The sequence below is a fragment of the Sus scrofa genome, chromosome 15 (genome assembly GCF_054392235.1).
Source record: "Sus scrofa isolate SSC_HxYL_T2T_F1_AM1 chromosome 15, Sscrofa_HxYL_maternal_Yorkshire_Landrace_v2.0, whole genome shotgun sequence".
NCBI lineage: Eukaryota > Metazoa > Chordata > Mammalia > Artiodactyla > Suidae > Sus > Sus scrofa.
The window spans coordinates 118,620,281-118,648,022 of NC_139397.1; the positions used below are offsets into that span (position 1 = coordinate 118,620,281).

The window sequence follows — 27,742 nt, forward strand, 5'->3', positions numbered from 1 at the left end:
ATGGTTCAGATCTGGTGTTGCCGTGGCTATGGTGTACGCCTCAGTTGCAGCTCCGATTTGACCCTTATCCTGGGGACTTCCATATGCCAAAAGTGTAGCCCTAAAAAAGAAAAAAAAAATGCACATATGTCTTCCATCTTGTCAAGTTGTTTTTTAACTTTTATCATTTGCAAATCTGATGAACATTTTGCCTTCTGTCTATATGTACATCGTTGATTAAAATACTGAACAGAATAAGCCAAGTAGAGAACCATGAGAAAATTAACCAACACTGTTGACCTCGAACCCTTGCTCAGCTGAATACAAACCTTTCTGTGGCAGCACACATTTGCATTTCTCCATCCTCTGCAGAGGGACCAGAACCTCTGTCACGTGCCTCGTGAAATCCCCAGGCCATGTGTCTACAGCACTGACCAGTTTCTCAGTCTAGAAATCTTCTCTCTAAAGGGAAAGAGGCTAGTTTTTTTTGAGTATTCACTCTCCCCTTAGGAATCACCACTGGAGACCCTCTCATCAATAACTCGTTTCAGAATAGATTCAGAAAGTTGCCTGAGAGCAAAATTGACCTCATCAGAATCCATCTTTTTGAAAACCAGGATCAGTGGTTGCCTGGCCATTGCTCCAGGCCTGCTCCAGTTTCCTGTGATGTCTCCAAAAGATCACTGACCATCATCTCATAATCTCATCTACAAACTGTTTCAAAGTCATGGGCAAAATTCACCTTGATCAATCTGACCACTTGAATAAATTTCAAGATGCTTAAGTACTCTCTTAAAATCTCCACATAGATTGGGCATCACATCTTTTTAAGTGTGTTTATCTGATGCTTGTAGTTTACCAAGTCCTCTGCTGGTGAGGAAAATGAAAGCAAAAATAGGAATAAAGTGGTTGTGCCTTTGACATTCGTTTACATTACTCTATTTTCCGTGAGCAGTAAATTCGTTCTTTGATTGATACATCTTATACTTAATAATAGTATTTTCCAAAAAATATCTGGCTGGCCCTTTGCCGACTTGGCACTGCCCTGTCAGTTTGTCTCTTTACTTGAACCATTTGTTCACGTCCTTTCTTGGTCTTTGCTGAGCAGGGAGCAATCTGGTTACAGGGCTCACTCCCTCCCCAACCCCCACCCCCTCCGTGACTCCTTATTTCTTCCTCATTTACAATTACATCCTCCAAATTTCATTTCTGAGAGCTTCCTAGGCATTTTATGCTATATTGCCTTTTTACAGTTTCTAGTAAATGGGAGAAGGTCCATCACTGCTCTGTACTTTCTGAATGGGCTTTTCATAAGCCTACAGCCCTGAATTCTATCACCTGGCATTCTTGTCTTTCTCTTGTTATGAACCCAAAGATATTCTCCCTAAATAGTCTGTCACTTTCATATCACAGGCTTCGTGCTTAGCTCAACAGCCATTCCCCTCATTTCTTCTTCTCACTTTTGAGCCATGCAAGAATTTTCTAACTCCCTTCTTTAAAAAGGGTACTGCTTCTCAAACCTGGGTAATTAAGGATCTCTACCCAGCTGTATGCTTCCAGGGTCCAGTTTTGTGACTTGCTTTAGGGAGGCTCCATCCATACCTTTCGTTGGAGCAAGTGGCTTGTGTTGTCCAAATCCCCTGGGAACCGGCTTTTGGTTCACCTGGTAGGATGGGGTTGGAGGCACAAAGACATCCCATGATGGGGCTCAGAGAATGCTGAAACCCTGTGTTCAGACAAAGGAGGCTGGATTCAATTGGCCAGAAGCAGACGTCTCAGCATTTTGCCAAAAACTGAGAGGCCAGAGGCAGATATATAAAGCCAAGGATCAGCGGGTCAGGTATAAAAATAGTCAGGAAAGAAGAAGCAATGAATCTGGACAGTTACCTTCAGCAAACACTGTGGGCTCCAGTGTGGTGCCGGAGAGAATCGTAGGCACATTTCTGTTTGTTTCTATTTGAGCTCTCACCCAGATGCTCTCTACCCCTTTCCTTCCTCAGAGGTCCCTGGATTTCCATTCAAGGTTTTTGTTTGTTTGCTTGCTTTTTAGGGCCGCATTTGCAGCATATGGAAGTTCTCAGGCTAGGGGTCGAATCAGAGCTGCAGCTGCCAGCCTACACCACAGCCACAGCAATGTGGGATCCGAGCCGCATACGTGACCTACACCACAGCTCACGGCAATGCCAAATCCTTAACTCACTGAGCAAGGCCAGGGATCACACCTGCATCCTCATGGATACTAGTCAGATTCATTTCCACTGCATCACAATGGGAACTCCTCAAGGTTATGTTTTATAATCATATGGTCCTGCCTCCTTTGTTAGTTTTCTTTTTTTGACACTGCAAGACACCATTAAAGGATCTTATCCCTCTAGGTTTTGGTGGGGTCCTTTCTACAGTAGTAACATCCCCAGTCCAAAATTGCAAAGCCTCTTTCTTTGTCACCCACAGTCTGCTTTACTATCTAGATGCCACCATAACAGCAAACTTTTATTGAGAACTTTCTATGTACCAGGTACTATTCTGTGGTGGGTGCTATATGCCAACTGTGTAAATGATGAAACTGAGATATCTTGGTGGCTAAGTTCCTGCCCCAAATCACATCACCAGGGAGTGGAAGTGTCAGTCAATCCAGGTACTCTGGTGGTAGAATCCACATTCTTAACTATATAGTCTGAATCAATTTAGTCTCCTGAGAACATTTTCCCTGCTATTTTTTCTGGAGAATTACCAGGACCCCTTTTATTATTATTACTTCTCCCCTCCCGATATAACTAGTGCCCTCTTTGGCTTCATATGTCAGGGTATCATCTATGTAAGTTTTTAGTCTTCCAATTTACTTAATCCTTTCTCCAGTTTATTCATATTCCTTTCTCCGAGCATCAGTTGAGTGCCCGCTATGTTATGAGTAGGATGATTATGGTTCTTACAATCAGATGTTCTGATTCAGGGCCAATCAATGTCTCTACGAATGTGACAAACATGCATGTAGTCACATGTGATCTTGAGGATATATGCACAGAACAGAGCTGCCGTCAGAGTCCCCCTCCCATAAAGGTGAGAATCACCAGTATAAAGAGACACAGAAGTGATTATAATACAGTGACATCCTGATTAGATCTAAGAGCCATTGCCCCAAACATGCTTTCCCAACTTTTGTAAGAGATACTCCCTCTGGGTCCAGGTCAGTCCACCCAATATTATAAGATATTTTAATACCACCGAGTGACTTCTAAGAACCATAATGGGTATCTGAGATTGTACCCTATCTACAAGCTGACACGTTGGCCTGGCACAGCTTGATGGATGCTTGCAGAAGACATGAGACTCCTGGGTCAGAGACAAAGGACATTATTTTTCACATCAATAGAAAAACAGATTATTAGCACTTGTGCCTACTTCCTGAGCCCCAGTTCCCAGAAGGCAATGTGAGGAGGGCCAATTGACACTCGGGTGTGCCTGAGATTGGGGAACGCAAATCTTTTATAATGGGCGGTAAGCCTCCCAGAACGTCCCAGGCGATCTTATCTTTATTATTCTGGACAGGAAGCATTTCTGCTAATTCCTCCACGGGGAGACACTGCCTTTATCTTCCAAAGCTATTCACTCTACCAACATCCTTGGAAAGAGAGTCTGGAACAAAAGGAGGCAGAGCCTCTGCTCATGAGACGTACACCTCTCCAGCATGTGACTGGTGCCCTTGAAGGGGTTTCTGGTGTCCTTCACCCTTTCTCTTCACTGATTTCCTGCTCAGCACCCTTACAAAGCCCATTCCGGCAACATATCCTAAATGTCTCCTGAGGACGCTAGTTCCATGGAGAAAAACTACTGGGATTTTGCGTATGATTCCTTCTGGAGGAGCGAAGGGTCCTAGTTATAAATGAGGGAGACATTCCAAGGGCAGAGGAGTGACTTTGGGCTGAAACATTGTGTGTTTCCTTCCACAAGGGTAATTTATGCTGCTGTGCTGGGTACAGACCCATGGAGGAGAGTGGAAGAGTTTCAGCGCTGTGAGAATGAAACAACTGAGAGCTGCCAGCTGCCACTTCCAGATTAGATAGCAAAGCATCACACCCATTACGCGGAATTGGTTTTCAAGGAAAGCACAATAATGTGCGTTATGGACTCAGAGGTTTACCATTTTGCCCTTCTTGGTGAGGGTAACCAGATACTTTTCTCAGAAATACAGACAGGTAGCACCTTAATGGCTTTTTGGAAGGTGAAGGTTAGAAACTAGCATATTCTAAGTGACAACAGATTAGACGATCTTCCTCACATCTAGCTTTGTGATAGGGAGGAACCGAGAAGCATCTATGTCTCACGCTGTCATTTCAGCAGCACATTTTGTGGAGGCGTAGCTGAAGCGAAACATTTTTATGAAATAAACGCCTGTGTCCTCTCTGAATGTGTTTGTGTCTTGGTGAGTAGTAATGGTCTATGGGGAAGAGACGAGAAGCCATTTCCATCTTTCATGTTGCATGGAATCAACAGCCACTAAGTACATGTAACATCCATAGAGCATCCTTTTCAGATCCTCTGCTGCCTCCACACCCGCCCCCCTAAAAAAACTACGAAAAATAGCTCAAAAGACTATTTTTTAGTCTTTCATTCTTTTAACAACAGAATTATTAATTTTAGAAACATAATTTTTTTCCTACGAAGATATATCATAAAAACTGCAGAAGTTATATATCCAGGGATGTTTGGATGCCTAAATTGTTAAAAAGAATGTGGAAAAGTGAGAGAGTTAAGATCCTACCAAAAAGGGACATGCAAGGAAATATGTCTAAAGGAAAGAATAAAGAATGAGTGAAAGTCTCCCACTGATGTCATCACAGGCGGGCACTCAGCTCCTATGCCCACGTTCCTTCCATGACCCAAAGAGTTGCCTGTGGCCACCACACGGACCTGAAGGTGAGCTCCTGGGGGTCCACCTGCCCTCCCTGGGAGGAGGGACCAGAGCAGAGGCTCACATGAGCCCTAGAAGTGGTTTGGGGCCTTGAGGGCAGGGGATTCTGAGGTTGTGGTGCCCACAGCTTGTGGCTAGAAGGTAGGGTACCGGCTATGAGTAGAATGTCCCTTTGACGCCAAGGACACCTGCCCCTTGGGGAGGGTGCAGCAAGAGGGGGCCAGAGTTGAGATCCAGAACAGAAGTCCCAGTGACCTGAAACCTAAGGACAGGGTTGGGAATGGACACCTTAAGCCACATTTAATGTTCTGAAATCAGCATAAAGATAAGCATGAACTCCAGGATGGCTGTTCATACGCACAAAAAATACCATTACAGAAAACCTAATAAAGTGCTTCATCTAACCATTACTCACTCTTCAGCTATCATTTTCCTGCATCACCTCCCTGCAAAGTGTCAACCAACCACGATTTGGTTCTTGTTGGACTGAGAAACTTTCCTGGAACTCTAATAGCCAACAGACAGAGCTGGATCCAGCATTTCCCCAGGCCAAATCTGGTTTTGAAAGCCATTTCTAACTTCATCTGAGATCTGTAATGTCAACCCGGGGATAATATTGGGCAAGTCTGAGTCTCACTTATGAGACAGCCATTCGCACAGGTGCAGGCAGCTCTCGCCCCCACTCCCCCTTTGCACTCCGCCTCCTCATCCCCTTTCTAGCTGACTTTTTTTCATGCATTTTCCTCACATAAAATCTCTTCATTCCTGAGATTCCAGGTAACATCTCCAGAAAGGATTCCTCCTGAATCCTTTCCTATGTCTGCTGTCTCCGGATGAGCCTTCCCTCACATACTAGCCCTGGGTTCACTGCAACCTCCACTCTTGCTCTGCTATACCGGTCTCTCTCTCCTGCTTTCCATACTTTCAGTATATGGCATCACACGTTTTGTTTTTTTTGTTTTTTGTTTTTTGCTTTTTCTCACTCAGAACCCAGGGCCTGATGATTTTAACACCTGCTGGCCCTCAAATTCTTCTGTTGCTTTTCCTCTGCACTCACACTGCCCCAATCCAGAGCATCTTCATTTACACTGAGATCATTGCAACAAGTTCTGTACCTTGTCACTTTCCTTCCAACAGCCCCGTACAACCCGAGGCAGGATCCCCAAAATTCCCAGAATTCCTTAGGAAGCATTTCAAATATGTGATGGGCTGGGATTTCCCTCGGTTTTACTGGTTTGCAACCTCATGCAGTGCAGCCCAGGAACAGCTCTGAGTTTTTACAGAACTTCGCCAGTGACAAATGCACCAGTCTACAGGTGTGGAATTGGGAACCACTGCATACATCCGTCATAGAAATCTTCCAGAAATACTGGCTCAGAGATGCGGGATGATGCCCGCTGGTCCCAGTGACGTCTCAAAACTGGAGCCAGCCTTTGAAGACTTTCCACATCTGACTGCTCCGAACTCTCACACTGCCTCCTTCTCAAGGCGCCCCTGCAGTCAAGGCCACGGACTTGGTTTCCTCCCAGCACCTCGTGGACAGCCTCCCATGAGAATCTGTGCTAGCTCCATTCCCTCCTCACCCTCTTCCAGGAAGCTTCTGCAAACTCTTGCTTCCCGGCTCCCCAGGAAGCCTGCCTTCTGGACCCTTCTTCTGACACGTGGCTTCTGCCTAAATGTAGTTTCTCTTTCTCCATCTGGGCCCATGTTAGGCAGAGGACAACTGCTTGGCAGCTGCTCTGCCACCCCCAGGCCTCTCCAGCCAAAGTAAAACTGAGGGGCTGGTCTGTCCCTCACCGCCTGGTGTCCCTGGAGCCCAGCCCAGGGCCTTTCAAACAGGAGAGGTCCAGTACTTGACTGGTAATGACCATGATGCTATCAATCTTTAACTTTTAAAAAAACTAAACACATTATTGTTTTTTTTCTTAAGGTTTGTACCAAAGTGGATAAGAAAGTATCTCAACGCTTGGACCCAGAACTATTTCCACCAGAACTAATGGTATGCTCATTTCTCCTGATTTATTTCTCTTTTTATGTCAACTGTAAGTGAATAAATAGTCCATCAGCTCATCCCCAGATGATACTTTCCAGCATCTTTAACTCAGATATCTTAACCTAAATGTCAAAAGGAAACTTCTTCAAAGCACAACACTCTCTCTCTCATAACATTTCTTTTTAGTTTTTCTCCCACTAGAAATAAAGCCAAGGTGAAAAAGGATTTAATATCTATCATGGCAAAATGGACGTACTCAAAATACTAATCGACTTCATGTCTATGTGTCCCCATGGCTATCTTTCCATTTTTGTCACCTTCAGTTACCTGTAGAGGGCATTTCCTCCCAGGCCCTGCCCCGGGGGTGAGCCCACCTGCCCCTGATCTTTCTTCTAGCAGGATTCATCTCCCTCTGTGTCCAAAGCAGGACAGTTAGAGTCTATCTCAGCACACAAGCATCTTCATTCAAATCCAAGCAAAACCCAGGGTACAAACGGTAAGCAAGTGAGGGCAATTATCAGCTCCCTATCTCATTTACCTGATGGCTTGGCTCAGGTTTAAAGCATTTAACTGCCTACTTTTCTTCCTTTCTTTCTTTTTTGAAACTTGTCTGACCAGGCTTCTCTTGGACTCATGTGCAATTGTTTCACAAACGTCTACGGGGAGCCTTCCAAAAGTTAGCACTGAGATAGACCCTTGGGATACAGAAATGATACACTGTCTGTCCCCTCAGGAGCTCACAGTCAGATGGAGCCCTCAGACAGACATGCCTGTGACGATTAACAATAGAGCATGGAGAGGGCTGTAGAGGAGACCTGGGAGCCAGGGTCTGGAAGTGGAGCTGAGAGCAAGAGGTGGGAGAAGGTGGACAATCCAGAGAGACTTTGCCAAAGAGCCAAGCTTGAGCTAAATCTTGACTTATAGATAGAAGTTATCAGGAAGCAGGAGGGAGAAAGGAATGGGATATGGAGAGGGAATTCTGGGTAAAGTAAAAATCACGTGCTTTGACTCGTGGCTTTGCGGAACTTAGAACTTTCAGTGAAAAGAAACAATTTCAAATGCCTAGGGCATGGCAGGGTGGAGGGTTCACGGAAACCCCACTCCTATCCCACAGTGTGAGGCTGGAAAGGGAGGAGGAGACCAGATCCTGATGAGCTTTTAGTACATATTTAAAGAATATAAATTTGTTGTGCAGGTAATGGAGAGCCATAAACGGATTTGATAAAGGATATTTACCATTCTGAAAGATCATTCTGGATGCCGTAGGAAGTAAAGATTGGAAGGGGTCACAAGTGAACACAGGGTGATCGGTGGGGATCACACCCAGGAGAGGGACAGTGGAGATGGAGACAGGGGACAGGCGGGAGAGACGGTTAAAGGACAGACTCGGTAGAGCTTGATGGAGGATGAGGTAAAGGGGGCGACAGAAGAGGAGGGTTGGGACTGACACAGTGAGATGCTAAATTAGGGATACTGGAGTAGAACCACCTCTGAGAGGACAGATCAGGAACTCGGGTTCTCACATACTACTTTGCAGTCCTCTTTTAAGTGAGCTGAAGAAGAGGGATAAGTAGGTACTTGGAAGCTCAGAGGAGAGGTGAGGTTTGAGGGTTTAAATTGACAGATCGTTTAGGATCAAAGTCATGGGGATGCACAGAGCTGAGACGAGTTCCTGGGTCTAAGTTCCGAGGAAATTCCAACAGCTAATGTGTGGTTGGAAGGACGAGTAGACCCAAGAGATTGAGAACGAGAAGCTAGAGAAGGGGCATACAAATCAGAAGAGTGGGCTATTCCAGAAGCAGGGAAAGAGAATGTCCTGAAAAGGAGAGAATAATGTGGCAGCAAGTATCGTTGAGAGAGCAGATAGGATGAGAACTGCAAACATCGAAGGAAACAGTCCTGTTCGACCTTCACAAAAGCAGAAAGGAGTGTGTGTGTGGAGGGTGGGAAGGGAAGAAACGGAGAAAGGGAGGCAAGAGAGTACTTTGCAAAATTGGCCATGGGAGGAAAAAGAGTGGGTAGTAGCTGGGATTGAAGAGTTTGGGTTTTATCCTTTTTATTAGTGAAAGAGGCTTGAACGTTGATGAGAAGAATACAAATAAGAGATGCTGAAAACCTCAGCGATGGAAGAGGTGGGTCCAAGGCATTGACTGAGGAACAGCTTCTCTATTTCTTTCAGAAACATTTCATTGAAATGCTCTTCTCAAGTCTGGGGAGGAGTCCCCCTGTGTCCCCTAGAACTCTGTCCTTCCCCTGTAGGGTATTTTCTACCAGTTGGTGATCACCTGCATACTTGCTAGGTGGTGTGTGTGAGCCACCTGTGAGGGCAGGGTGGCATTCACCCCTGTGACACCATTGCCCAGCACAGTGAGTCTCAAATTTTTTTTTTATGTCCTTAAAAAAGGATGGAGGACCCTAAAGAGCTTTTGTTTATGTGGGTTATATGTATTCACATTTGAAGGATTTGAAATCAAAACTGGGAAATATTTTACACATTTATTTATTTGAGAATAACATGGGTGAACCCATTACCCATTAGCATGAGTACAATATAGTTCATGAAGAATAACTCTCTTTTTCCATAAGATAAATCAGTGAGAAGAGTGGGATTGTCTTAGAATTTTTGAAAATCTCTTCAATACTGACTTAGAAGAGGGCTGCTGGATTTGCATATCTGCTTCCATATTCAGCCAGTCATGGTACCACACATGATGCAACTTTTGGAAAGCTCTTTGACAACACACGAGAGATTGAGAGAGAAGAAGGTAAATATTATTGTAAAATAGTTTTGACCTTGGGGCCTGTGAAAGGAATCCATGGACTCTGAGAACCTCTGGCCCAACCTGAGAGATAAACATGAATTACTTCATTAACTGGAGCTTTTAACTCATTCCCAGAAACTCCCATCCCTCTGTCATTCTTTCCAAAAAACAAAACAAACAAACAAACAAAAAAAAACCATACAACTTAAGGCAAGATTTATAGAAGTCTTATGAAAAAAGAAATTCTCCTTTAGGCAATTGGCCTTTATTGCTCAATTTCCAAGCAGCTTCCATGGTGAATTTTATTCAGGATTGAAATTATTCAATGTGAAATAATTTGTGGAAACGTGGAAACTTCACCCAAAGATCTGCCATTTTGACGGCATCCACAAAGAGCACACTCATTTTTGCATAAAATATTTTTATAGGGGCATCATCAAATTTAATTTCAAATAAATGATCTCATTTCGCTTGAGAAATGATTCCTTCAGTGATTATTAACCAGCAGAAGTTGTCTCGACCATGCTTTTTCCACATGCTGGAACCATTTCAGCTTTAGAGGACTCTGGGCAGGGAGGCTGGTGCCCTCAGGTTCATGGTCCTGTTCACGTTTAGCTGTCTGTGTCACCTCCGCTTGGTCACTTCCCCTCTTTGAGCCTCATTGTTATTTTCTTCCATAAAACTTAGACCAGTGGTTCTCACCCATGTGAAGAAACAATCAGAAGTCAAGGACTTTTCCTTGACTACCATACTCTTTGCTAAACTCCATAAAATAGTGGCAAATTTAGTTAGGCTGCAAGGAATAGCAAAAATTTTAGACTTAGGAAATATGATTTATTATATGGTCCCTGTACCTGGTCAAAACTAGGAATACAGAAATTAAAAAGAAGAGAAAGGAGGGATTTTTTGTTTGTGTGTGGTGTTTGTTTGTGTGTTTGTCTTTTGTCTACTTAGGGCCACACCTGAGGCATCTGGAGGTTCCCAGGCTAGGGGTCAAATCAGAGCTGTCGGCCTACACCACAGCCACAGCAACGCAGGATCTGAGCCACTTCTGCAACCTACACCACAGCTCACCTCAATGCTGGGTCCTTAACCCATTGAGCGAGGCCAGAGAGCGAACCCGAGTCCTCATAGATACTAGTCGGGTTGGTTAACCACTGAGCCTCGACAGGAACTCTTGGGGAGAAGAGGGAGTTCTTGTTGTGGCTCAGTGAAAACAAACCTGACTAGTATCCATGAGGATGCAGATTCAATCCCTGGCCTTGCTTAGGGGGTTAAGGATCCAGCATTGCGGTGAGCTGTTGTGGTGTGGGCCGCAGAAGTGACTTGGTTCCCGGGTTGTTGAGGCTGTGGTGTAGGCCGGCAACTACAGCTCTGATTTGATCCCTAGCCTGGGAACTTCCATAAGCCATGGATGCAGCCCTAAAAAGAAAAGGAAAGAAAAAAAAAAAAAGTTCAGCCAACTAAATATGGGGTACTATTTGCAAATTACCCTATTTTCTCATTCATTGCATCTTATTGCTAACTATCATTTGCAGTGCCATTGGTTTTTGAGAAAACCTACAAAAACTTTAAAGAAATGCTATGCACTAACTACTTCTGCTAACTGAGAAAAGTCTAGCTTTCAATGGTAGCCGTGAAACTCCTCCCTCCTGCGTGGGAAACTGTGATGGTCAGTGAAAGCAGGGTCCCTACTGGCTTGAAAAATTCTAACATTCTCTGGTTTTACTATATTTCAACAAAACAGCCAGCCTTACCTCACAGAAGTCTGACCTCTGAGTGTCAGAAAAGTGTCTACTCAATTCCCTAATCTGCAGCTAACGTCAGGCCTAGAGAGGCTCTGAGGTTTTCCTAAATTGACCTTGCTCCCTATCGGCCAGTCTGGACTCAGAACTTGAGTCTCCTATCTCCTGGTGGTCTCAGTGTTTTTGCATCTTGCAAGCTTTCCTGATAATAAATAGCATACACACCCCAGTGCATATACAGTTAATTCTCTGTTGATGTTCTGTCATCATTTGTAACTTAGCCAACAATTATTTCCTCAGTTGAGAAGCTGACATGAGAAATCTCATCCCTGGCACATTAAGATTCTTGTTTATTTATAAGTTAAGATTTAATTAAAATCCACTTTTTTTAAAACCAGAAGAGATGGAAAAATAAATATGCAAAGCAGTGAATTTAATTGTGAATTGATTAGGACACTGTTCTTTAGGTCTCTGTCTTTGTTCTGTTACTCATGGTGGGTTCCACTGAATCTTGTTCAGTTTGGGAGCTCTAATGAAGTACCTGTGTTTGTCATTGACACCGACATTGAATCTGCATTTATCTGTTGCAGAGAATGGTGAAAGATCCCCAAAAGAAGTTTGTGGCTTTCCAGGGGGAGAAGACTCCCTGGATCACCTTAAGAACCATAAATGGCCTTCTGGGACTGAAAATTAAGGACCCCTAAAGCTCCCCTTCTGGGACTGAAAATTAAGGACCCCTAAAGATGGGAACACCTGCAATGGTGACAGCAATGATGCCACAGTTCCCACTTCCTCCTTGGAAAATCAAAATTAAGGAAAGAAGATGTGTCATGACACCTACTCACAAATCAAAATATATACCCTGGTGATTCAAACCCACTCTGTTGCCCAACTAATAGCCAGCTTGTTACACAATTTATATCTCTGGTTCCTAAAGAACAATTTGGTCTCTCAGTCCAACACTAGAATGTGGTTGAAAACAGGTCTCATTTGTCACAGTCTTATTTCACTTAGCTTATTAGGCCTATGGAAATGCTTCTAGGTCACAGTGCTATTTGCAACATGAAATCTAGCTGGCTTTTTTCCTACTACTAATAATTCTCCTACCTGTTAGGGCCTGCCACAAAGTTTAAAGAAGCTTTCCATCCAATTATTATCACTCTTGCAAGGATTTTGGAATTATTTATAGTGCTAACACAAAGATGTGTTCTCATTTATTATAACAAGGTCCTATGTCACAGGTGGTGTTACTGAAAAAAAAAAAAAGCTAAGGCTATTTGACACTAACGAAATCACAGGATTGTATGGATGGAGGAAATCATATTTTGTAGTGTAAGGTTCAACCACATCTGATCTTTGGAAAATTCAGAAAATCCTAGTAAGGGTTGTACACGGTCTCTTGAGACTCAATTTTCTGCACATAGCTGTGGCTCAACAAATGTTTGTTGACTCGCCCAGGAAGTCATTCAGCTGTCTTTAACGGTCTCCATTATTCAAGGACTGCTCAGTTGCTTTCTTCCCTCCAGCAGCAGATGAGAACAGAGACCGCATCTTCTGTTACATAGCCCAAGGCAGCCTCACCGGCCACCGTGGCCACCAGGTCCTCCTTCAGTTTTCCCTTCTCCAACCAGCAGAAGCAGTTTGGTGCCTGTCCCAAAGGAATCCAACAAGGAGAGGCAAGTATTTTTTTTCTTTACAATTGAGGACTCATTTTTTTTTTCTCTTTCTTTCTTTTAGATTCAATTCTTTAGATCACTCTGTGAACAGGACGTGTAAAGTAAAATCATTTTTAAACACTCATTTGTCTATTAAGTTTATAGTTATTACGCACTGAACCATGTGCCAGGCACTGGGCTGTACGCTGGTAAGTCAAGCCTACTGAAAACGTAATAAGGGCCATATTTGACACTTATATTTTCTTTTTTCATCGGTGGAACTGTCCCCTACAATCTATGGGGTGCTTTCAAAGTTGTACTATTTTTTGATTAGCTGAATTACAGCGATTTTTTAATGGAGAATTTGGGGATTTTTAAGAGAGGAAAAGATAAATGTAAATGCTCATTTAAAACACTGCATACATTAATTTTAAAGCTAGATATACAGTTGTAAGCACTGAGTAAAATAAATATCTCATGTTTTTCATGCTTTTCTGAACATTTTCCCTCTATTTTCTATTAACAAATCTATTTGACTTGGTGTTAAGAAAATCGTACGCTTTTAAAAGTTGCTTTCTATCTTGTAGAAATGGGAATTAGAATGTAGAATTACTGATCAATTATGTATGATAAGGGAAATTCTACCTAATATACTTTTTCTGTCATTTTTACAGTCCTTTGGATAACTGGAAACTGTATTTTATACACATGAAACTTCATCTGTTTGTGTTGCTGACTTCCTGTGGTTTCACAACTGCTGAGTCAACTGCAGGGTGCTAGCTCTTTATCTAAGAGATTAATTCATTCTCTCAATCTTTATTTACTCTGCCTTTGACCTTGGCTCATGCTGTAGTAAACATTCTTTGAAGTCTAAATAAATATCAGATTTATAATTTCAAAGGGCAGAAACTTCAATGCGCATGCATTCAGTGTTATATCACAGTCCTGTTAGAACAAGTCAAATAAATTAATGTCCCAAGTTCAGAGTGCAATTTAACAGAAAGGTGGACGAGTTGGACAGCTGTCTTCTTTCTGGATGAATCCTTGGACTCCGGAGCTGGGATGCCTATTCTAAGTAGGCTATTTGATAAGTAAAACAGAACCTCACTGAAGAAAATTCTGCCCCAAAATGAATTCGTCAGTCCCATCTATTTACACATTTAATCAAATGGTTTTAGCTCCAAGAAAATGAGAGTTGCAACGTTTATTTCAGGTTCTCTCTTGTTTTTTTTTGTATTTTTTTTTTTTTTCTTTTTTGCCACACAGGCAGTATGTGGGAATTCCTGGGCCAGGGATTGAACCTACGCCGCACAGCAGCAACCAGAGCCACAGCGGTGAGAACGCAGGAGCCTCAACCCGCTAGGCCATCAGAGAACTCCCGCTTTGCAGGCTCTTTTTAAAGAATCTTATATTTTGTCAAGCCTCTCAAAATTAAAGCATGAGCTCCCTCTGCTGAAGGAATTAAAGTATGAAACAGAATCTAAAATATTTGTGCAGTGCCTGTGATACCAGTAAATTCTTAGAGACATGAGCAACTGTGAAGTGTGAAAAATAGTTTCTTTTTCAAAAACTCATGACTCTAATATGAGGAGGAATGGAAAGACAGAAAAGAATCATTTACAAGCTAGTGATTCATTAGTTAAGGTTTTTTCCCCCCTAAGCCTGACTCCTGGCATGGCAACATTTTATAACCACCACTGATGGGATCACTAAGGTGTGTTGATGAGCCTCTGTGCTCACACTGACCCTATTACCTGGCTTTGGTTCTTTATAGCACTCATCACATCTGAAACTACAGTACTGATTTATTCATTGATCTGGTGATGCCTCTCGCCCCCTACTAGAATGCTGACTTCCTGTTAGAGAAGACCTTGTCTGCTCTCAGCCCCGAGAATGGTACCAGGCACGCAGTAGGTGCACAGGAATATTTGTTTAATGGGTGGAGGAAGTGAGGGAGGCAGGAAAGTAGGTTAGCATTTGCTTCAAGTGTCACCCAGGAATATGATTCCATTAGAGAACAATTCAGTGCCAGTCATACAGAACTGGATACCATAGCAGGAAATGAGAGAGAGAACTACTGAAGCCACAGTGAAAGGTTGTGCAATTCAAGCTCCGTCCTAAAGATGAGGAGGGTTTGAGCAAGTAAGACAAAGAAGCAAGCTTTGCGCTAGACACTGAGATACAATGGTCTAAAAAAGATCCCCGCAGAGAGAGACAACCGTCCTAGCTTAAGCAGCTAGAATGAGAACAGAACAGGTTTTTAAAAACTCATGACTCTAATACGAAGTGGAATGGAAAGGTAAGAAGAGTAATTTACAAGCTAGAGGTTCATGGACCCCCATCCTCACAAAGTCTCAGTCTGAAGCTGAAGGCAAGTATCAAACAAGTAATCACACAAACTGTAAAACCGCAACTCGTGCGTGCTAAAAAGAGGAGGTGCATGGTGTCAGAAGAGCAGATAGCGGGATGACCTATTTTTGGGGGGAGTTAGGGAAGGCTTCTCCTAGCTCAGATCAAAGGGTAAGCGGGGGTAACCAGGTAAAGAGGGTGGGTGCGGTGCCTGCCAAGGGCTGGAAAACAGCGCTGCTGCCTGAGCTGGAGGGGAGAAGCAGGAGACACGGCACCTGGGAGGGAGCACCGACTTTGTCCGAGGAGCAAAAAAGGGTTCTAATGGTTTCCGCTGTTTTTCAGGGAGTCTAAGCGATTTTTACTCTTTTCCCTACTTTCTGTATTTACAGGGTGGTCTGCAACCAGTATGTGTTACTTTAATAGAAAAATGGAACATTTATGAAAGAGACAGAGGGCATCATATGCCCAGCAAGCCTTCTTTCCCTGCTTCCTCGCTCTTCTCCAGGTTTACAGAATATGAAGGAAGATAGCTCACTTCAGGCAGGACAGCCTGGGAGATGCCTCCGCGCACCTCCCAGAGGGGAAGATGCAGGTGCGAACCACCTGAGAACCCACCTGGACCACAGGCCAGGGGCGTGGCTCGGCAGGTAAGGGAGTGGCCCTGCCTTCTCTAGGCCTGCCCTCCAGGTGCAGATACTTCCCTGAGGAAAGGTAGTATCTTCTGTCGCATCCATCTGTGCTTTTCACATGCTGAATCGGATGGACTACCTAATTTCAGATCTTTGTGGCATAAACCACGTAAATGACCAGGTTTGGGGGGTGGGGGTGGGCTGCCTTCCTGGTTCCCCCCCAACCAGGCCCCAAATTTTGTCTGCCTGTTGTCTGCTGAGGTTCCGTCCAGCCCAGAAAGTCCATATATAACAGCTCCCAAAGAGGGATCTTGTTGCCTTAAAAATACAAGTAATGTGTTTATTGAGAACAATTGACTTGGTAATAAATATGAATGAGGATGACACAATTTATTCAACCTTTTTAGGGTAATTCTATATTATAGCAGCCATATCACATATATTTATAAAATAGTAACTTTAAAATATAATCTACATATAGATAACGCACAGCAGAGCAAGCCTCGTTACTTCTCCGCGTCTCTCATGAAAGAATTGTTGGGTTGTGTCTGAGGCCCATTCTAAACCCTCCTCTTGAATGCTGGGGCTTTGCATTTCTTCTGGCTTCTTCTGGAAACTGCTCTGTCCACATTCTAGCTGCTTGAGCAGGAACGGTTGCCTCTCTCTCTGCAAGGGTCTTTAGCCACTGATGGTCATCTCAGTCTTTCTATCTGCAATCCTTTACTCACAGTGAATTCTTCAAGGATAGAATCCTCATCCATGGCCTTCCCGGGTAGGGGGTGGGGGTGGGGGGCTGCTTCCCCAGGACAGACCATCGTTCCTCTGCCCCTACTCACGTCTGAGCCCTGATTCCTTGTCAGCTTTGTGTTGCCAGCCTCTGTACGGCAGTCAAGGGAGGGTCCAATAGTGCCTAGTTGGGAGGATAAAAACTCCCTGCCCTGAAGATGTCACTGTCCCAGGGGTGCTGCCTGGTCTCTTTTCTTTCTTTTTTGGTCTTTTTAGAGCTGCAGGTGAGGCATATGGAAGATCCCAGGCTAGGTGTTGAATCAGAGCTGCAGCTGCCAGCCTACGCCACAGCCACAGCAACGCCAGATCCGAGCTGTATCTGCGACCTACACCACAGCTCATGGCAACACCAAATCTTTAACTCACAGGGATTGAACCCGAGTCCCCATGGATATTAGTTGGGTTCACTACCACTGAGCCATGATATGAACTCCCCCCTCTTTCAAACACTCTGCCTCAGCTCCTGCCTCACCCCACACCCCACCCTCGCCCCGCTCACACCCCCTTCTTCTTCATCCCTCACTGCCACCTCAGTCAGTTCAACCCGTTACAACAAAATACCACAGACTGGTAGCTTATACACAACAGAAATTTATTTCTCATGGTCCTAGAGGCTGGAAGTCCAAAATCTTGGTGCCTGCATGTCACTTCCTGGCGAAGGGCCTCTTCCTGATTCACAGTTGGTGCCATAGCTGTGTCCTCACATGGTAGAAAGGGGCAGGGATCTCTTTGGATTAGTACCTCTCTTAGAAATTACTAATTCCACTCATGAGGGCTCTACCCTCATGACCAAAGCACCTCCCAAAGCCTCACCTCCTAATACCGTCATCTTTGAGGTTATGATTTCAACATATGAATGGAGGGGCGAGCACACAAACATTCTCCCTCCTACTCTGCTATTCCCATCCAGCCACTGCCAGCAGCCAGCACCTGAGGTTACTCTGCTTAACCATATTTTATCTATTCATGCAAGCCATGCATGCATAATTTCAGAATGAATTCTTCATCCATAAATCATAATTTGAGTCCTCCTCCAACCCAGAAACTAGAAGTGGGTGGCACTGAAGTGATTTCACTATTTTCTTAGCAGTTTCTGTTTGGTAAAGAAGTAAAGAGATTCTTAATTTCTGTAAAACATTTTTAGAAAATGCAAGAAAATCTCCCACTCATGCTGGCATTTTTTATTATAATTGCCTAGTTAAAGTGAAAAGAAATTTCATTTTATATTTAATTCAGCGTTCACAATAAAAGCCCCAAGGTGCTGACTACTCTTTTAGTCCTTAGGAAGCCCCATTAGGAAAGGCTTGCAACTTCTGACCCTAGCCCTGTTTGGGGTGTAGGTAATTCCATCCTCAACATGGCTTTTTTTTTTCTTTAAATCCTGAATATTTTATTTTATTTATTAATTTTATGATATTTTTATTAAAGTATATTTGATTTACAATGCTTGGCCAATTTATGCTGTACAGCAAAATGACTCAGTTATACATATATACATATATATGTGTAATTTTTATATTATGTTTCATCATGGTTTATCCCAGGAGATTGGATATAGCTCCCTGTGCTATATAGTAGGACCTTAATGTTTATCCATTTTAAATGGACTAGTTTGCATCTACTAACCCCAAACTCCCAGCCCATCCCTCCCTATCTCCCTCTCCCTTGGCAATCACAGGTCTGTTCTCTGTCTGTGTGTCCGTTTCTGTTTTGTAGATAGAATAATTTGTGTCATATTTTAGATTCCATACATAAGTGACATCATATGGTATTTGTCTTCTTCTGACTTACTTCCTTTAGTATGAAAATCTCCAGTTGCATCTATGTTGCTACAAATGGTATTATTTTGTTCTTTTTATGGCTGAGTAGTAGTTCATTGTATGTATGTACCATATCTTCTTAAACCACTCATATATCAACAGACATTTAGGTCGTTTCCATGTCTTGGCTATTGCGAACTATAAACATAAGTGTGCATGTATCTTTTTGAATTATAGTTTTGTCTGGATATATTCCCAGGAGTGGGATTGCTGGATCATAGGGTAGTTCTATATTTAGTTTTCTGAGGAACCTCAATACTGTTTTCCACAGTAGCTGCACCAATTTACATTTCCACCAACAGTGTAAGAGGGTTCACTTTTCTCCACACCCTCTCCAGCATTGCTTTTGTTATTTGCAGACTTCTTAATGATGGCCATTCTGACTGGTGTGAGGTGGTAACTCACTGTGGTTTTGATTTGCATTTCTCTAATAATTAGTGATGTTGAGCATCTTTTCATGTGCCTACTGGCCATTCATACGCCATCTTTAGAGAAATGTCATTTATGGTTTTCAAATGAGACAGATTGGGAGTGGGGGGATCCGCTGGGGGGTTAGGATAGAAATGCTATAAAATTTGGTCGTGAAAAAAAAGAAATGTCTATAGGTTTTTCACCCATTTGGTGAAAAAAAAGAAATGTCTATAGGTCTTCCACCCATTTTTCAATTGTTTGCTTTTTGTTGTTGAGCTGCCAATATGGCTTTAAAAGCTGGGTTGCTGAACCCCATTATAAGTACTGACAGCAGTTTTATAAACATATTGAACACAAAATAGTGCAATAATACGAACCCTCATTTATGCCATTGGATAAAGAGCTAGCTTTTCATTTCGCTGTGGATATAACCAAAAATACACACATCATGAGGAGAGTGGGTAGAAATGAGACACACTGGGTAATCAGGAGGCACAGGTAAAAGCATCTCACTTGTCTTTCTCCTTGTCTATTCATTATCAAAAAATAAGACATTTCCAATTGAAATACATTTATAATCAGTGTGACACAGCAAGACTAAGATGTAATGGATCATAGCATTTTATTTCAGTGGCAGATATATTTTAAGAGCTTTATGACTCTCTCCATGGACTGATGTGTTTTGGTTCTTAAGACAGCATTTACTTTTTAAGAAGGTTTAAACTTTGGAATGTTTTAAAGAAATTTTAACTATAGTGGAATCCCCTGAAGAGGATTCATGAGGCTCACAAGACACCTTGGATGATGTCAAGAGCCTACTGAATATAAAATACCCAGTTTTATACTGACTTTGACACTGTTGAGACTACTTCAAGGTAGACTACTTCAAGGGGAGTAACATTTAGAAGCATGTCTATGGTTCAGGATTTTGGTTGAAAATCATCACATGCCTTTACGGCTGTCTTTCACTGACTGATGTTAATCCCTGTCATTTGTACTTCCTTTGTCAATGTCACTGTCCTTGTGAGTAATAAACCCGTATTTACCATGACCGTCTCAAGATATATCAGCTCTTCAAACTCACCGGCATTCTCTCTCCCACAACATACCCATCTGTCTGTCACTGTCACACTTACTCACTGATTCAGACCCTTCTTCCTGATAAATCGCCCCTTGGAATCTTGGTGAGTGTTTCCCATAAGCTGGAGGAGTCCTGCTCTGTCAGTACAGGCAGAAGACAGTCCAAGGCACAGTTCCAAGATACATCTGGATGGAACCACATCATGGAAATGTCACAATACTATGTGACTATTTTCAATTTCATTTTATTTTTTAATTTTTAATTTTTTGGCCACATTCGAAGTATGTGGAAGTTCCCAGGCGAAGGATCCAACCCGCGCCCCATCAGTGACCCTAGCCACTGCAGTGACAACACTGGATCCTTAACCTGCTGAGCCACCAGGGAATGCCTCATTCTAACTTTAGAATGCATTTTTATAATAAGAACACTATTGGATTAATAAAGTATAGTCATTTCAATAGTAAATGAAAGCTTCTCTCTTCTCTGCCCCCAACAGAAGGAACAAAGCAAATTCTTTTAAATGATCATTATCTTGCTGGAGCAACACATGCAAGTCTTAAGCCAAATCAAGTCCTAGTTTCTGTCTTCATCCCTGTCTTTAGAAAGGTACAAGATTATGAAGTTTATGATGTCCGCTTTCATCTGTTTTTGTTACTTTATTTTTATCTTGACTTGGATTCAATATAATAAAAAGTTTTCAGAAAATATTTTGTACATGCCTAGATATAAATAGTAACAGATTAGATGTTGATTCTAAAGTCATTAGATGGCTTTAGGTCCTTGCACTATTTTCTTACCTGTCTTCTTTAAAATTCCAAAACCCTAGGATCCTTAGAATCACAAATCATATCATTGAAAGAGACTAACACACTTACGGTATAGGTGAGAAGAGTTGAGGTCCAAAGAAATTTAATTATTTCAACAAGGTTTCACAGTGAAGGGGGGTAGAACGAGGACAAAACTCTCAAAAAATAAGAATACTGAAACCAAGTAGCATATTATTTTAAAAAATTTTTATTATAGTCAATTTACAACATTATGCCAATTTCTGCTGTACGGAAAAGTGACCCAATCATACATATGCACATTCCCTTTCTTCTTTTATCTTCCATCATGGTCTACCCCAAGAGACTGAATGCAGAGTTCCTGTGCAGGTAGCATATTCTTAAATGTTTGATATCAAATGTTTGGTGTTAGCAGATGTCCACCAATAGGGGGCAGCAGAGACTTTCTCTCCCACCTCCATGTACTTTTAGTTCCAAGTAAGTGGCTTTTTCTCTGATGTGGTTTCTGACGTGACAGAACCAAGAATACAGATGTGTTTTCAGTCCTTGCCTTAGAGACAATGAGAAATCAGTGGTGACTGGCTAGGTGGTATCTCCAGGCCAGAATATGCACTGCCCATCAGGACCCTGGGAGTGACAGCACCTCTGTTCCTAGGTTATCATTGAGTTGGAGCTGCTATCTGTGCAGGAAGCCAGCATTTAAAGCCAGGTGCATAAATTTGGATTTTTCCCAAAGAATCCTTTCCAGTAGTCAATAAATTAGGCAAAGGAGAGCAACGAAACTAAGGAACTGCCAGAAATTCTCATTTGCATTTCTGCCATCATAGTCATGTCAGCTGCATGGCTCTGGGGTTGGAAAAGAAGTGAGGTTGGATGGGGAACATGAAAGATAAATTCAGAGTGTGGGTGCAAAAGACTAGGTTGAACCAGCTCCCTTCCCAGCCTACAAAGGGGCACTTGGGTAACAACAGGCTCCCCCTCCAGTCTGCAGCCTCCAGCTCTTACCCACATTTGGCCCCCTGTCCTGCCGTGGTCCCCTCTGCCCTCCCCTGGGTCTCACTCAGGACTCAGACTCCAGTTTCCATCAGTGAAGGGAGGGACAGTACCTATTCAAGCACAGGTCTCAGCTCCCACTGAAGAAGCTGGTCCTGCACCCAGCTCAGCTGACAGTGGAAATGGATTTTATCAACCTACTGTGCTTAACCAGCAACACATTAGTTTTCTGGGAGTGTAATAACACCTTTTCCGATCTGTCCCCTGGAGTCAGAGTCTGCCCTGTCACTTTTAGAAGTCCTTGGGGAGGTAGGCCCTTCACTGGGTATAGGGGCAGGGAAAGCATGGACTGAAATATCAACTTAGAATGAATCTATGTCTGCATTTTGTCCTTCTTTTTATAAAGGCAAAAGTGTCCTTTCATGGACATCTGACAAACCCGTAAGGATATAAAGAAGAATAATGAAATCTCCTATAAACCTACCACCTACATAGAGCCATGGTCCAAATATTTTGAAAATATTAAAAGGTGATTCTCATACAGATCTAAACTAAGCACACGTGAAATTGATTGATTGCTTTTTATGGCTGCACCGCAGCATGTGGAAGTTACCAGGCTAGGGGTCGAATCAGAGCTATAGCCGCCAGCTACAGCAACAGCACACAGCACACACGGCACACAACAGCACACAACAGCCACAGTCATAGCAACTTGGAATATGAACTGCGTCTGTGACCTACACCACAGCTCATGGCAACGCCGGATCCTTAACCCACTGAGCAAGGCCAAAGATCAAACCCCCATCCTCGTGGACACTAGTTGGGTTCGTTACCAGTGAGCCACAATGGGAACTCCCTTGGATAGTTTTTCTTAACACATCATTATAATTTTAATAGATTCCCTGCTGGTCTTAAGAGTTTTTAAGGTGAATATAAATATGTGAATAAATAAACACATACTTTTACAAGGTGATGATTATGTTGTATATATAATCATATATATTTCTTTTTTCACTTTATAGTGTGTCATGAACACTTTTCCATGTTACTAAATATTTTTGAAAATAATTTTAATGGCTATTTTTTATTCAAATGGATGTGTTAGAATTTATTTAACCAATCCTTCATTATTGGGAATAAATAATATCTTAGTGAACATTCTAGCACATAAATCTTTGCATGCTTTTCCACTTATGTCTAATTCCAACTGGTTCCTAGAAGCGGAGTTTCTATCCACTTTTTAGGTCCTTAGACTTGCGGCCCCTAGAAAGATTATTTCTTTTTTTTTTTCTTTTTTTTTTTTTTTTTTTTGTCTTTTGTCTTTTTGTTGTTATCTCTTGGGCCGCTTCCTCGGCATATGGAGGTTCCCAGGCTAGGGGTCGAATCGGAGCTGTAGCCACCGGCCTACGCCAGAGCCACAGCAACGCAGGATCCGAGCCGCATCTGCAACCTACACCACAGCTCACGGCAACGCCGGATCGTTAACCCACTGAGCAAGGGCAGGGACCGAATCCGCGACCTCATGGTTCCTAGTCGGATTCGTTAACCACTGCGCCACGACGGGAACTCCAGAAAGATTATTTCTACTTACACTCTCAGCAACTGGGTATGATTACATTTATTTCATCACACTCTTACCAAAACTGGGTATATTTCTTATATATTTCTTTCTGGGCAATATATATTATATATATATTCCTAATATAGAGATTTCGTATATATTTCTAATCTTTAACAGTTCAGGAAAAAAAAAGAGTTTAGGGTATCTTATTATTTTGATTAGCATTACTTTATCAGTGAAGCTATACCTTTTTCAGATGTTGATTGGCTATTTAAAGCTCTGTTATGTTTTTATGCTAATGAAATCTCATAAAAATGAATACTAAAGACATATCTAAAGGACAAAAATACAATAAAAGGCAGCAGGAAGCCCGAGGGAAATGTAGGGGGAAAGGATTTTGTGACTGCCCCCTGAGGCTGGCAGCAGAAAGACTCATGGTGGTGGGCACATATGACATACAGTCCATGTACATGGTCCTCAGGACCCCAGCCTAACCCACTGCTGTACACCCAGGACCACCGGGGAAGAGAGGGCAAAGCAGTGGTCGAACTCCTGGTTCTCCCACTAGCCATGTCTGATCTGCTGTGGCTGGATTAGTTGTTGGTTCACATGGGTCTACCAGATGGCACAAAAGAATCTGTCATTTGGAGATCTGCCTGGTGCTCATCTGCAGGGACACTGGAAGACATCTGCAAGGGACAGGAGTACTCCCTGTGTAACTCCAGTTACATGGAATCACAGAATGTAAGAACTGACACTCCCTGAATATCTTTCATATGTTGCCCCGTTGGCTTGAATGGAATGTTATCTTCATTTCACCTCCAAATTCAGAGTCCCAGGACAACTGAAAATTCTCTTCTCTAGGTTTACAGGTTCAAAACATTTTGTTTTGTTTTGTTTGTTTTTGCTTTTTTTTTTTTTTAGGGCCGCACCTGCGGCATATGAAGTTCCCAGGCTAGGGGTCAAATTGAAGCTACAGCTGCTGGCATACGCCACAGCCACAGCAATGCAGGATCTGAGCTGTGTCTGCAACCTACCTCACTGCTCATGGCAACACCAGATCCTTAACCCACTGAGTGAGGCCAGGGATCGAACCTGCAGCCTCATGGTTACTAGTTGGATTTGTTTCTGCTGTGCCACAACAGGAACTCTCCAAAACATTTTTTAGTGAAAAGCATGGATCTAATCTTGCATCTTTTGCAGGTTCAGAAACTGAAACCCCAAAGAACTTAAAGCAAACAAGCAAACAAAAACTCCTTCCCAAAATTAACATGGCAGAACTAGAGCTAGAACTCATACGTCCATTTCCTGTCCGACCCTTGTCTGATCAGCACTGCCCAACTAGAGAGAGACACCACGCAGGCTGGCCACACAACTCCCAAAGTTGTCAGATGACACTGACCAGAGCCCATGAACTTCCACTTGCCAATACTGGAGATTTTTACCTCAAATGGTCTTTCACAAAGATCTGTTCTATGAAACATACATATTTTCTCAGAAAAGCAGTTTCCCATATGCTAGCTGTCCCCAGATCCATCTTCTCTCATGGTCCATTCCCCACCCCCACTCAGCTCCACTCACACCTACCCTCTTAGCATCACACTGATAGACAATAAGGAAGAAGAAAAATCCAGTTTAAGCTGAACAGACGAGTTTGGAAAGACCTTCCTCACAGAGAGGAGGGAAGGGTCTACCCATTTCTTAGTGGAGGATTCTATCTCATAAACTCCTGCTTTGTCAGTTTGCTTTGTCACTGGTTTTGTTTTTTAAACATAGAGTGTAGACCCCCCAGTAGCCCCTTCAAGACCCAGGTAGATGCTTCATCATGCACCAGTCAGGTATTAAAGATAACTCAAGAGAGGCTGCATTTTGTGATGACACACCTATCTTAGCAGAACTCTTCCTGGCTATGTAACCAGCACCAGGCCACATGCTAAAATCATGTAAGCAAATAAGGACAGAGTTGGAAGGCCAGAGATACCTAGCAGGTATTATAAAAGCATAGTTATGGATTAACAATCTATCCAACTCAATACATTAAAGTATATCACAAAAAAGCAGTCCCAGGAGTTCCCTAGTGGCCTAGAAGTTAAGGATCTGGTGTTATCATTGCCGTAGCTTGGGTCATTGTTGTGGAGTGGGTTCAATCCCTGGTTCAGGAACTACCATGTGCTGCAGGTGCAGCCAAAAAAGAAAAAAAAAAAAAAAAAAGCAATCCCAGCCTTTACCTTGACAAAAGAAAAATTTTAAAGAAGAAAACTGGATTTAGGAGTGGGTAAAAGAATAAACTCCTGCCAGGACAGGGAAGTGGTATGTGAAGCGCTGGCCATGACTACCTGAGAACATAAAGGACGGAAACAACTTCCTCGGCTCAAAAGATCCCTAAGAGCTATAATTCTCTCAGCTATTTTTCTGTATGTCCATCTTCAGAGGAGCCTGAGTTCCCAGAAGTGCCACCAGTTGAGCACTGGTTTAGGAAACTTCAAGGACATGCCTTCGGTGGGAGGGGAGAATAACACATGCCCCCCTGAGGATGCCCTTATTGTCACCCTCAGCATCCAGTGAAACCAGTGTTTTCCACTTCCATGGTGTCACCGTAGAGTCGTTTCTGTTACGGCCTTGCCTGCTGGTGCTCCTGTGAATTACCGTGGGGTTCTTGGGATTCTGTTCACACCTAAGAGGGTCTCATCATCCCATGTAAGAACTGGCACCTTCGTGGTTCTGTTTTCTTCCCAGGCCCACTGATGCCTCTGATGCCCTGGCACTGCCTGGTGTGGGCCATGTAATGATGGCTCAGGACATCCCCATGACAATGGCACCAAGAAAGAAAGACCGTCTGCACAAGTCAAGGTGGTATAACCAGTGTCTCAGATTCTCAAAATGGTTTTGTCTTTTTGTTTTTGGCCTTTTCTAGGGCCACTCCCGCGGCATATGGAGGTTCCCAGGCTAGGGGTCTAATCAGAGCTGTAGCCACCAGCCTTTGCCACAGCCACAGCGGGATCTGAGCAGCGTCTGCGACCTACACCCAGCTCACGGCAACGCTGGATCCTTTACCCACTGAGTGAGGCCAGGAATCGAACCCCAAACCTCATCGTTCCTAGTCAGATTCGTTAACCACTGAGTCACGACGGGAACTCCTCGAAATGTTTTCACAGTGGCAGCTGCTATTTTCCAAGGGCCCAAAGTTCCCAAACACAGGACCACATGTAGACCTCATAATAACCTTATTTATTTATATTAAACCTTATTTCAGAATCAATCTAGGGCAGCTACAAACCTTGTTAGGTCAGCATTTTAAGATGAAGACGTCGATGCTTACAGAGTTCTAGTAAATTGCCTGAGGTCACAGAACTAGCAGTAGCAAAGGTGGTCTTCAAACCCTGTGCTCTGCCCTACAAGAGACTCCACACATCACCCAGGGCATGTCATCCTGGCTGACAGGGACCCTGCTGCTGTCCACTTGCATTCCCTTCTGGCATTTACTCAAGAGGGGGTGAGACTCTTCATCAAATACATTTTGATTCTGTTTGACTTACGTTGTCTAATTTTGAAAAATAAATTTTAAAAGTAACTCAAATTTTAAAAATCCCTTGAATGTCCATAAAGTCCTGAACACAAGGTTTTATACACAGGATCCTGTTCAGTAAAGTTTATGCAAACTAAAGACAGCACAGCACAACTTGAGGAACAAAGGTGAAGTTTCCGCGCAGATGTCTGAGTACTGGAATCATTCTCCTTTAACCTTCCCATCAAACTCCTGGCTGGGGGTGAGTGGAAAATTCTAAAGAGCACCTGCTCCCCTGTGAGCATTAGACTAATTCACTATGAAGCCTCCAGAACGTTTGCGGATATGAGGATTAAAGGAGACAGAAGAGCCCCAGCTTCAGGGAAGGCGCAAGTTCACAGGTAAGTCTGCACATGATGGGATTCCATTACATGATGGTCATGTTTTCTGGACTGTCCCAGGTCAGGATACAAGGTTTGAGAAGTGCTATACCCACGGAGGCATTAGGACTCTAGTCTGAAATCTGTACTGTCCTAGGGGATTCTTGCAGTGATGGCTAACATCTCATTTGGTTTTCAGTGTGAGGGATGGGAGGTGACCAGAGCCAGAAATTTGGAACTGCACTGCATTGGTAATAGTGTTTGTCTGTTACCTCCCACAGGATGTGATACAACACTTGTCATTCATCGGGCCTGAAAAAAACCAAGAACAAGGAAACATGGAGGAGGCATGTCAATAGTTGATCAAATCACCGAAGGGCAATTCTTAAGTCCCTTTTC

General features: G+C 43.1%; 2 long non-coding RNA genes across 4 annotated transcripts in view; both read right to left on the bottom strand.

Annotated features, from left to right (window-relative positions):
* Positions 1-27,742, bottom strand: part of LOC146396078 (uncharacterized) — a 1,511,729-nt gene that overhangs the window by 333,865 nt on the left and 1,150,122 nt on the right. The gene's annotated exons all lie outside the window — the stretch shown is intronic.
* LOC102162816 (uncharacterized) overlaps positions 26,668-27,742 on the bottom strand; it is a 54,636-nt gene continuing 53,561 nt past the window's right edge. For all 3 annotated transcript variants that reach the window (XR_014828934.1, XR_014828932.1, XR_014828933.1), the window contains one exon: positions 26,668-27,655. This is a non-coding gene — a long non-coding RNA (uncharacterized LOC102162816). The remainder of the gene's footprint in view (positions 27,656-27,742) is intronic.